Source organism: Homarus americanus, unplaced genomic scaffold (genome assembly GCF_018991925.1).
Source record: "Homarus americanus isolate GMGI-L3 unplaced genomic scaffold, GMGI_Hamer_2.0 scaffold11794, whole genome shotgun sequence".
Taxonomy (NCBI): domain Eukaryota; kingdom Metazoa; phylum Arthropoda; class Malacostraca; order Decapoda; family Nephropidae; genus Homarus; species Homarus americanus.
In genome coordinates, this window is record NW_024739301.1 from 286,771 (window position 1) to 297,187 (window position 10,417).

At 42.1% G+C, this 10,417-nt stretch overlaps 1 long non-coding RNA gene across 1 annotated transcript; it reads left to right on the plus strand.

Moving 5' to 3' along the window:
- The first annotated feature begins 617 nt into the window (after positions 1–617).
- Positions 618–10,057, plus strand: LOC121874467. Its single transcript, XR_006090431.1, has 4 exons — positions 618–689; positions 1,596–1,664; positions 1,940–2,011; positions 9,989–10,057. It is a non-coding gene; the product is annotated as an uncharacterized LOC121874467 (long non-coding RNA).
- Positions 10,058–10,417: the final 360 nt, after the last annotated feature.

The following is a 10,417-nucleotide window of genomic DNA, read 5'->3' on the forward strand; positions in this document are numbered from 1 at the left end:
CAATGCTGTATGCAACATTATTATACAACATTGTATTTTTTTCTTTTGTTGTGAACTTCTGACACTGTCAAAAAGTGTTATACTGTACTGTATGACTGAATGTATGTATGTATGCATGTAAGTATGTATGATGCATATACTGTATGTTTGTATGTAACAATGTATATTCTCTGTTGCAACTATACAAACAAACAGAATGTAAACAAATGATGGCCGGGAGGTGAGAGATAAGGAGGGTGAGAGGGGGAAGTCCTCTCGCTCCCTCATCCAGTGATTTTTCTTGTTTCACAGTCTGGAAACTAGAATGGTACACAAATACTCAGTATGTTGCCCAAGCATCGAAAAAACAGAGGACATAATTATAAAGAGATGGGAGATAAGAGGGTCTTTATATAGGTAGTGCTCAAACATTACTTCATTGATAGGCAGAAGAATAGTGTGTAAATTGTCCTGATTCATATAAGTGAGTTATTGTATTTTATTTCTGGTTAATTTCCCCTGATAATCCAGACACTCATCCAGACACTCCTTTCTCCCCTATTATCTAAGTTATTGAGTATTTCATGGAGATGTTTTGGATATGGTGTATATAACTGTTATCCTTTTTTCTCAAACAGACAGTTACAGGACAACAAGATATCTGTGGTAGCGAAGACAGCATTCCGCACCCTCACCAACCTGCAGTCCCTGTGAGTACCGCTGGTGGTAGTGGAGATGATAGAGTTGCTAGTGGTGGTGGTGGTGGTGGTGGTGGTGGTGGTGGTAGTTTTAATGGCAGTAGTAGTGGTGGCAGTGGTTGTGGTGGCTGTGGTGATGGTGATAAAAGTGATCGGGGTGGTGGTAGTTGCATTAGTAGTAGTAATGGTGGCTGTGGTGATGGTGATAGAAGTGGTCAGGGTGGTAGTAGCAGAAGCAATAGTAGTAATACTTGTGTTACTACTGTAGAAGGTCAGCTCCACTTGTCTGCGGTCCTGACCAAGAATGTACAGTCAAAAAACTAATGGGATTTTAAATTACTGATACTACACTTATTGAAAATAATAATGTTAATTTACATTAGAGAATAAAATATCCAGAACTTAAGAAACACACACACACACACACACACACACACACACACACACACACACACGCACACGCACGCACGCACGCACGCACGCATGCATGCATGCACGCGCACATACACACACACACAAACATATACTGTATATACAGTACTTGGAACATTCTGTCAGAGAGTGCTGTGACTGCACCGAGTGTGAGCTCTTTCAAGGCCAGACTTGACCAACACTGGAGCAGGTACAGATACAATCAAGAGCCAGTACTTGCCAACAGTGCGTAACAAAGACGTGACGGACCGCCCAAGCGGCTAACAAGCCGATCAGTGGTGAAGAGGATAAAAGTAAACGTAATACAACAATGTTGAGCATTATCGTTAAGATCACTTCAAAGACATTCAATTCACTCTACAGAAGCAGGTCGGTGTAAAGCAGTCAAGAGAAGGCCACTGAAGGATAAAACCGTGCAATTTCCTCAGAGACTACACCAATAATTTATTTTTAATTATCGGTTTTTACAAAACATTTCATTTACAGAAGTATGTCTGGGAATCTACTGACGTCAGTGAGAGATCTTTTTCGAGGGTTAAGCTCACTGTATATGCTGTAAGTACATCTTTCAGTTTTTAATTCATTGATATGATAAGTAAAATGTTTTGATTCACATGCCAACAGAACTTCAAAGAAAATTACTCAATATGAACGTTAGCAAACAACTGGCCAGTAGCTTTGTGGGCCATAATGAATTAATGTGGAAAATGTCCATTAAACTGTGTTAAAACTACAATACGTATTTTATTATGATTCTCTCTCTCTCTCTCATGTATAAGTAAGTTACTCTACAGATTTTGGTCAAGCATTTACAGTACTACATTTTACAGAAAGTTGGAAGATCTGGAACTACTTGACATCAGCGAGGACCACTTCAGTTTCCTGTCAAAACTGAAGATTGTGTAAATATTTCCTTAACTGTCTGTAGAATTAGTCTTTGTATATATCTGTTTATCTGTCTTTGTGTTTATCTCGCTTTGTAACTATCTATCTTTGTGTCTCTGTCACTGACTATCTTTATATTTTTCTGTGTAACTATCTCTCTTTATCTAATACTGTATACTATAGGACTAGGCATCTGTCTGTCTGTTCTGGGCAGCCAAAACGGCACAATCGTTTTTCATCAAACTTGGTGGAAGAATCGCAAAAAATTCGTAGGGCGGAACAAACCTGGTCCCATGTCGATGTTTTCTTTAGGAAGGCATTAATTAACCATTTTATTTACGATGGAAAACGATGCAAGTACGGACTTGGCGCACCCTAATTAACCATGCAAGTCTACGGACTTGGCGCACCCTAATTAACCATGCAAGTCTACTGACTTGGCGCACCCTCATTCGCCAAGCACGAGCGTTCAAATTTTCACTGGGCACGAAGGTGCCCCCGATCACTTGTATATCTTTATGTATCTATAGCAATCTTTGTATCTGTCTATAACTTTTTATCTCTGTCTATCAATATATCTATCTATATTTCTGAGGTGATTGAATGATAGGAAAGATTACTGATTGGATGTCAGTTAAGATGCATAATATCGAAGTTTAATTCACTAATATTATTGATTCTGATACACTGATGTTTTTAACTGATTCACTGATATTCTTGATTCTAATTTGCTAATACTGTATTCTTTTGTCTGATTCACTAATATTCTTGATACCTATATTAGCGAGGAATAGAACCAAAAAAATAAATAACTGAAACGCAGTAAATAAAAGTGGGATTTAGTTTACACCACAGACCAGCAAGGGAATGCACTGAGGCTTATAATAGCACAGAGGACAGACCAACCGCTTGACTGACTGACTGGTACGCTGACCTGGTATGAAGAAAATAAAGTAAATAAGAATCATTCAAATATTTGGCAGTTGCAGCAGTTATAGTAAAACATTAATCTCTCTACTTCAGATGAGCTATTTATCATTCATCTTATATGATTGGTTATTTTTATGAACTTGATTTACCTGGCATATTACCCATCTATTATGTACAGTTGGCTCCACTCCCAAGTTTACCAGTTAACAATGCCAATGTTCTCTCTAACTGAGGTGTGAGCCCCCGAACTCTGACGTTTGAATTCAAAGTATATAGGCCCCCCTCCCCCCCAAGTTCGCGGATTTTTATTTCACGGTCCTCTATTATTCGCGCATGACACCCTGGATGTACCCAAGAATTTCTGTGGGTAGTTTTAAAATTGTCTGCATTTTCGCGGCTGGGACAGGGAGCCATTCGTTCTAGAGACAGTAATTTCCTTTACCTGTACACCCACCTCTCGTTTTATGCGGGGGTTACGTTCTTGAAAATCACCGCATAATTAAAAAACCCGTAAATTAAACATATTTTTCCCATAAGAATCCACGTAAATGGTACAGGTTAGGGAAAAATCATATAACTGTCACAATAAATATTCTTTTACCTTACCCATTAATAAAGAAAAACAGTTAATAAAGGAAAAAAATAGGAAATACCTCTTAAATAACACTTACATTGACGACTGGCGACTTCTGCTTGCCCAAGGTGGCGTAGAGGATGGAGGCTACAGAGGTGGAGGCGAGAGTATGGGTGAGTCGGTGGTTGAAGGCAGGGGGTGTGGTATTGACCAATCGGCGTGGAGATTACTGACCCAGACGTCGTTTCAGTCATACAGAGGGAGTTTTTCGCTTATAAAATGTCATTGAATTGACTTAGAAGATAACTTACATTGCAGGAATTCTTGTAAGATAATGATTAATTTGAGTAGAAACATGCTATAGTTTGCACTAGACAAAAAAATTGTAAATATTTAGTATATATCGGTACAATACAGGTTTGCCCTTAGGACAATTATTTCTTTTACTTTTCTCACAATATGTATTTAGGATGGTTTGTGCATGTAAATGAGTAAAAATAAATGAAGAAAGTTATGTATTTCTACCCAAAAATACCAGTTGAAAAACGTGTACTTAAATCTTTTATCCTCTTCACCACTGATCGGCTTGTTAGCCGCTTGGGCGATCGGTCACGTCTCTGTTACGCACTGTTGGCAAGTACTAGGCATGCACTGGCTCCTAAATGTACCTGAACCCGCTTCAGTGTTGGTCAAGTCTTGTCTTGAAAGAGCTCACACTCGGTGCTGTCACAACACTTTCTGGTAGATCGTTCCAAGAGTTCACAACTCTCACTTCGAAAAAGTTTGCCCTCACAGTTTTCTGGACTTGCGGCTTCTTCAATCTTGAGCTGTGATCCCTTGTGGGGCGAGCGTCCGCCAGCTCCAAGTAAGGACACTCGACTGAGTAGTGCCCCTTGAGATGCTTGTACACCTCAATTAAGTCACCCCTTGCCCGTCTGTAATATAAGCTAGGCAAGTTCAGGCGCTCCAATCTCTCAGGGTAGCTGAGGTACCAAAGTGCAGGCACCAGTCTGGTGGCCCTTCTTTGAAGATTTTCAACCAACTGACAGTCCCTAGCATATCACGGGGACCAGACGGGGTGACAGTACTCCAGAAGGGGAAGCACTTCACTCTTGGTAGATCATTACAAGGGACGGACCGTCTAGATATCTGAACGTCCTTCTTATAAGACCCAATTATTTATTTGCCTGATTTACCTTCTTCTCGCATTGGCCCGAGAACTTCAGCTCATTGTCAACATACACACCTAGGTCCTTCTTACATTCAGTCTCAAATAGTGCAGTTTCTTCGTCCCGTTGGGACATATGGTACGCCTCCTTACCGTTGGTACGCCCCAGGTGCATCCTCTTACACTTCGTGACATTGAATCTCAGCGGCCATTTCTTCAACCATTCTTGGAGCCCACAGAGGTCCTTCTGCAGCTCTTCACAGTCCGCTTGGTTCTTGATTTCCCGAAATAACTTGGCGTCATCGGCAAGCATTTGTATGGAGGAGTGTACAACGTCAGGCATGTCATTATGAAACAAACAAACAACAGTGGGCCCAATACACTGCCCTGTGGTACCCCGCTTGTGACAGGTATGGATGATGATTTCGTGCCATTAATCACCACACACTGCTTGCGGTCATGTAGAAAGTCTTCTATCCACGCTAGGACATTTCCCCAAATTCCGTACCCTTCCAGTTTGATTTTCAGCCTTTCGTGGGGTACACTGTCGAAAGCCTTGGCAAAACCTAGGTAAATATTGTCGATATTACCACCCTGTTCCATAATATGGGTCCAAATATCCAATACATTGAGCAATTGCGTTAAGCAGGAGCGCCCCGGCATAAAACCGTGTTGGCAATCCTTTACAAGGTTGTTTCGTAGTAGATGTTCCATTGCGGCATCTCTTATAATACTCTCAAGTACTTTACATATTATGCTGGTCAGGCTCACCGGTCTATAGTTGTTCATGGAGTGCCGATCGCCCTTCTTGAAGATAGGACTCACATAAGCCACTTTCCATTCACTGGGGATCATTTGTTCATCCAGGCATTTACAAAACAGGATCTTCAGGGGCTCGGCAAGCTCGTTGCACAACTCTCTTAGCACTCTAGGATGCTCCATGTCAGAGCCGGGACTCTTATGGACCTTTAGCCTGGACAGTTTATTTCTAATAACCTCTTCTGTGAACACAATGTGGGTCAGTGCTGTGTCGAACCGTCTGTCCTCAAACGCAGGAAGGTTAATCGCATCCTCTCTTGTGAACACCGAGGAAAAGAAGCTGTTCAATGCCTCAGCTTTATTCTGGTCAGAATCTGCGTAACTACCATCTTCAAGCCTCAGGTTTGATACTCCTACTTTCGTTTTTAATTTCGACTTTGCATAGCGGTAAAATGCCTTTGGGTTTGACTTGACCTCGCTTGCAACCAGCCTCTGGAACTCCTATTCAGCCCTTCTACACTCTATCTTTGCTTGGTTTCTGGCTCTTGCATACATTCTCCTGTCCTGCTCATCGTTTGACCCAACCCACGTCTTGAATTTCTGGGTTTTCTTCTTAACTTTGTCGACCACCGCGTGGTTCATGTGTAGGGATCCCCTCGTATTCCTAGAGGCACTGGGTTTGATGTTGGGTATACATTTATCAATCGAATGGGTCACTTTACTAGTTATGATATTCAGCATAGCGTCTGCATTCTTGTGCCTTAATGAGTCAGGCCAGTTGATACCCCTTATCTCTTCCCTCATCCCATTGTAATTTCCCTTGTAATATTTGCACCTTGGCCTGGCCTTATCCTGAACTAGGTAACAGTTAAATCTGAATGACAACACTATATGGTGACTGGTGCCAACTGGGGCAAGGTGTTCCAGTTTGGCCACCATACCCTCCTCGTTTGTTATGATGAGGTCTAGTGGCTTGGGTGTTTGCTCCCCTCTGTAATGTGTCGGGTCTCTAACATGTTGGAACAGAAAATTATCTCTCAGAGTTTCTACAAAAAGAGTAGCAGGGTTATTCAAGTCATTTGGGGTGAACTCGTTTCTCCAGTCGATGTCGCCATAGTTAAAGTCCCCCATGATAAGGAGGTGGCTAGGGTTGAGCATCGCAGCGTTGTCTATTAAGGCTCTAAGTTCCTTTGATTTAGTGGGCCACAGTTTGGGGATCTGTAGATACACCCGACGATAAGTAAGTCCCCTCCCTTTAATTTAATTTTACACCACTTGGACTCTTCAAAAACATCCTCTTCCTGTACCCTCGCCTGGCTGGCTCTAAGATCTTGCCTAGCATAGATAACCACACCCCTCTTGCAAGTTTCTTGAGAAAGGTTCGTAAATGAGTCATATCCAGCAATACTGAACTTACATACCTCTAGGTCGATTCTCCTGTTCTTGTACAACAGTTCGACAACTCCCACAATATCTGGTTGGTGTACTTTCAGTAGTGTTTCAAACTCCTCTCTCATCAAGAAATGTGTCAGTATTAGTGTACATGACATTCAAGCCAGAATTTGTTCTTGGTAACGTCTCTGCTCTTAAAAGTAATTCTCCCTTCACCCCCATTCTCAGAAGCTGCAGCATTTGCTAAGTACACTGTATTTTGCAGGGGGTGGTTAGAAATGTCATTGTTTACACAGCACTCGCCTCCTCCTATCTGGTAGGCGGAGCTGGTGCCAACTCCCGGGTGGGGGATAGAACGGGTGGAAGGTGCGCTGCTGCCCCTTGGCCCTATGTCGGCACACTTGCTTCCACTACCCTCCCCCTGAATATAACCCAGGTACACCCGTCCCCATTCCTCCTTGACTCCTCCCTCTTCTGCTTCAAGCCCTGCAGGAGCTTCTTGTGCTGTTCCCTCTGCAATACCGTGAGATTTGGGTGAATGAATACACTCCAAGATGCCTCGCTCCTTGCTAAGTTTTTTGCCTGCCTAATAACCCCTCCCATTTCTCCTCCTCGCTCACTAGTGTGATCCTGAGGGGGCGAGGCTTATCCCCCTGCTTTTGTCCCAGCCTCCTCATAACCTGTGGGGTTGATGGCATCTTCAGAACCTCTGTACAAATATCCTGAAACTGCATCTTCTCGTGTGTTACCTTACTCTCAGTTCCCTTCGCCTGGCTCTCGGGGACTCCAAAAACTATTACATTGTTCCTGTGCTGGAAACGTTCCCGTTGTTCCTCCTCTCCCGAAACAGTAGGTCCGTTAATTTTCATTTCTTCGACACACTTCTTCAGAGTCCCTGGCTGCTGTAGAACCTGTTCTGATCCTGCATTACTTTCTGCCACCCCCCGTGGCCCTGTTAATGCCTCAGCATAACTGCTCTTAGCAACCACCTCCATTCTGTCGGCTACTTCCTCAGTCTTAGCAAGGATCTCTTTCCCAACTTGCTCTAGTTTGGTAACCAGCAGAGCTCCAGCTTCATCTATTTTCGTCCCTAGGGAACTCGTTTCCTTATGGCTTGCAATCGCCTCTTTCACCTTGACTATGCAGTCCTTTAGAAACACAGAAAAATAAAATAAGCTTTCTTAGGGGCGGTAATAGAATGCCTTTACGGATACAGTAGTCAAGTTTGTTGATTTTATTTATTTTTTTATTTTAACTAGTACTGTATTTCCTTATACTTTTCCTGTTCTCATTGATGACTATATCTCTTTGTGCTATCACTGTGTACACTGTATCTTCCTGTGAATGGTGTATTGTAGGCACAGTTTCAGTCCATGAGAAAGCACACAAACAAAATAACATTTAAAGTCTCTGTGGCACCTATAACACTACTTGGTTTCAGCTGGCAGTGGTGCCTTTCCAGCTAGCTTGCCAATTTGTATTCACTTTAAGTTATTTACAACCTCTTCCGCAGTCATTGATGACACTATGAACTGATTTAACTAAAGGCACAGAACCTGTACTACACTCCCTGGTTGGCTTTTATCACAGCCGTGACCACAACTCCGTAAAAAAATAAAATAAAAGTTTTATCATATGGCAATGATTTTGTGGTTGTATGCCTCTTGACCTGGGCTGTACTTCCAACTCGGTGGAGATTGAGTTTTCAAAAATACAATTGCATCTAGCATTAAAAATCCTTCATCGATTTACACTTTCACATCACTAAAACGATCTTGATGATCTTATGTAATCACTGTCCGATTTATGTTGCCCAACAACGAAGGCCCGAGTGCCGAACACGCTTTGTTACAGAGACGCAACACGACCCGACCCGCCCCTATTATAGGACTTAAATTTTTATCTCTTGTGTAATATATATATGATGTATATATTAAAATTATTCGCTGTCTTGCAAGGATTCCAACAATGCAAGTTATATTGCGCTGAGACACAACTGACGCCTCACACCTACGTGGGTCAAGCTTTGGCTGCGTCGGGTAATGTTCGGCGTCACTCTGGGTATGTAAACATTTTCTTTAAATTTGTTTCTGATTATTTGTAAGAGTATTTTCATATTATTATTTATTTGTATGTGTTTTGTGTGTGTGTCTACGCACATATTTACAATACAGGTAAAAGAAATAATTGTCCTAAGGGCGAACACATAAAGGGAATATACATTTCTTTGTACACAAGAAACTCCGGTCAGCAAATGTTATTCGCAGATTTGGCGATTCGCTGCCATTTTGAGAGCCTAACCCCCGCGAATTTGGGGGCCCCGTGTGTTCACTTTTGAGTGGGAGGGAGAGCAGAAGGGTTTGTTGGGGTAGTTGTCTTTCTTTTTGGGGGGGGGGGTGGATACTGGGAGAGATTACAATACAGAATAACGCTTTGACAATACCAACTGGGTTTCATCAGCTGAGTGTAATCGTCTAGTGCTAGCCAGATGAAAATACTTAAGTTACAATAGGAGGAGAGGGGGATGAATTCATGTTCTAAGTAAGGTGTTCCTTTGCAAAATGGGGCATTTATGAGCAAATGACTTATGGATATGATTGAATCTACAGTGTATCTTGTAGAAGCAGTGAAGTTTTGTTTAACCCCTTGACTATGAGATGGAACTTCCCCAGCTGAAGAAAATCGTCTGATGGTAGCCAGAATAAAATAGATAAGAAGACATACTGAAGGGATTAATTAGCAATCAAAACAATCAGGAAGTAGGCACCACATATTTATTGTAATACTGTACTGTACAAACTTGATGTTCACAGCTCAGTAAGAGAGAGAATTGGCAACACTAAGTGGTAAACGCAAGAGTGGAGCCAAACGTACTGTCACGGAAAAAAGTCTCATCAGTCCTCCATCCACCCATGAACCCTGAGACTCATGAACCTCTGAATCCGAGACATCACACATTGTTGGCCCTGTAGATGGTGGTGTGTGTGTGTGTGTGTGTGTGTGTGTGTGTGTGTGTGTTGTCTCAGATTCATAAGTTCATGATGGACGCAGGACTGACGACTGTTTTTCGTGACTGTACATTTTCATGTGTGTTATTATCATGCTAATAGTTATTTTAATCGGTTTTGTTTACCATGTAACTTGTCAATTATATATGCCTTTTCTTCTCAGATATTTCCACACATTTCGCTACTGCAGTTACGTACCAAAAGTTCCCCAATGTCTGCCTAACTTTGATGGTAAGAAACCTCTCTCTTGTTCTATGATTTTCTCAGCCAGTCAGCTGTGATATATGACCATAAATCATAGCAATAGTACAAGTAGGAATAAGAATTAAGACTGGCTTGTTGTCATGAGTCACCATTGTCATTGTCCTCAGATGATCACCATTGTCTTCATATCATCACCATTATCCTCAGAGGATCACCATTGTCCTCAGAGGATCACCATTGTCTTCAGAGGGTCCCCATTGTCTTCAGATGATCACCATTGTCTTCATATCATCACCATTATCCTCAGAGGATCACCATTGTCCTCAGAGGATCGCCATTGTCTTCAGAGGGTCCCCATTGTCTTCAGAGGATCACCATTGTCCTCAGA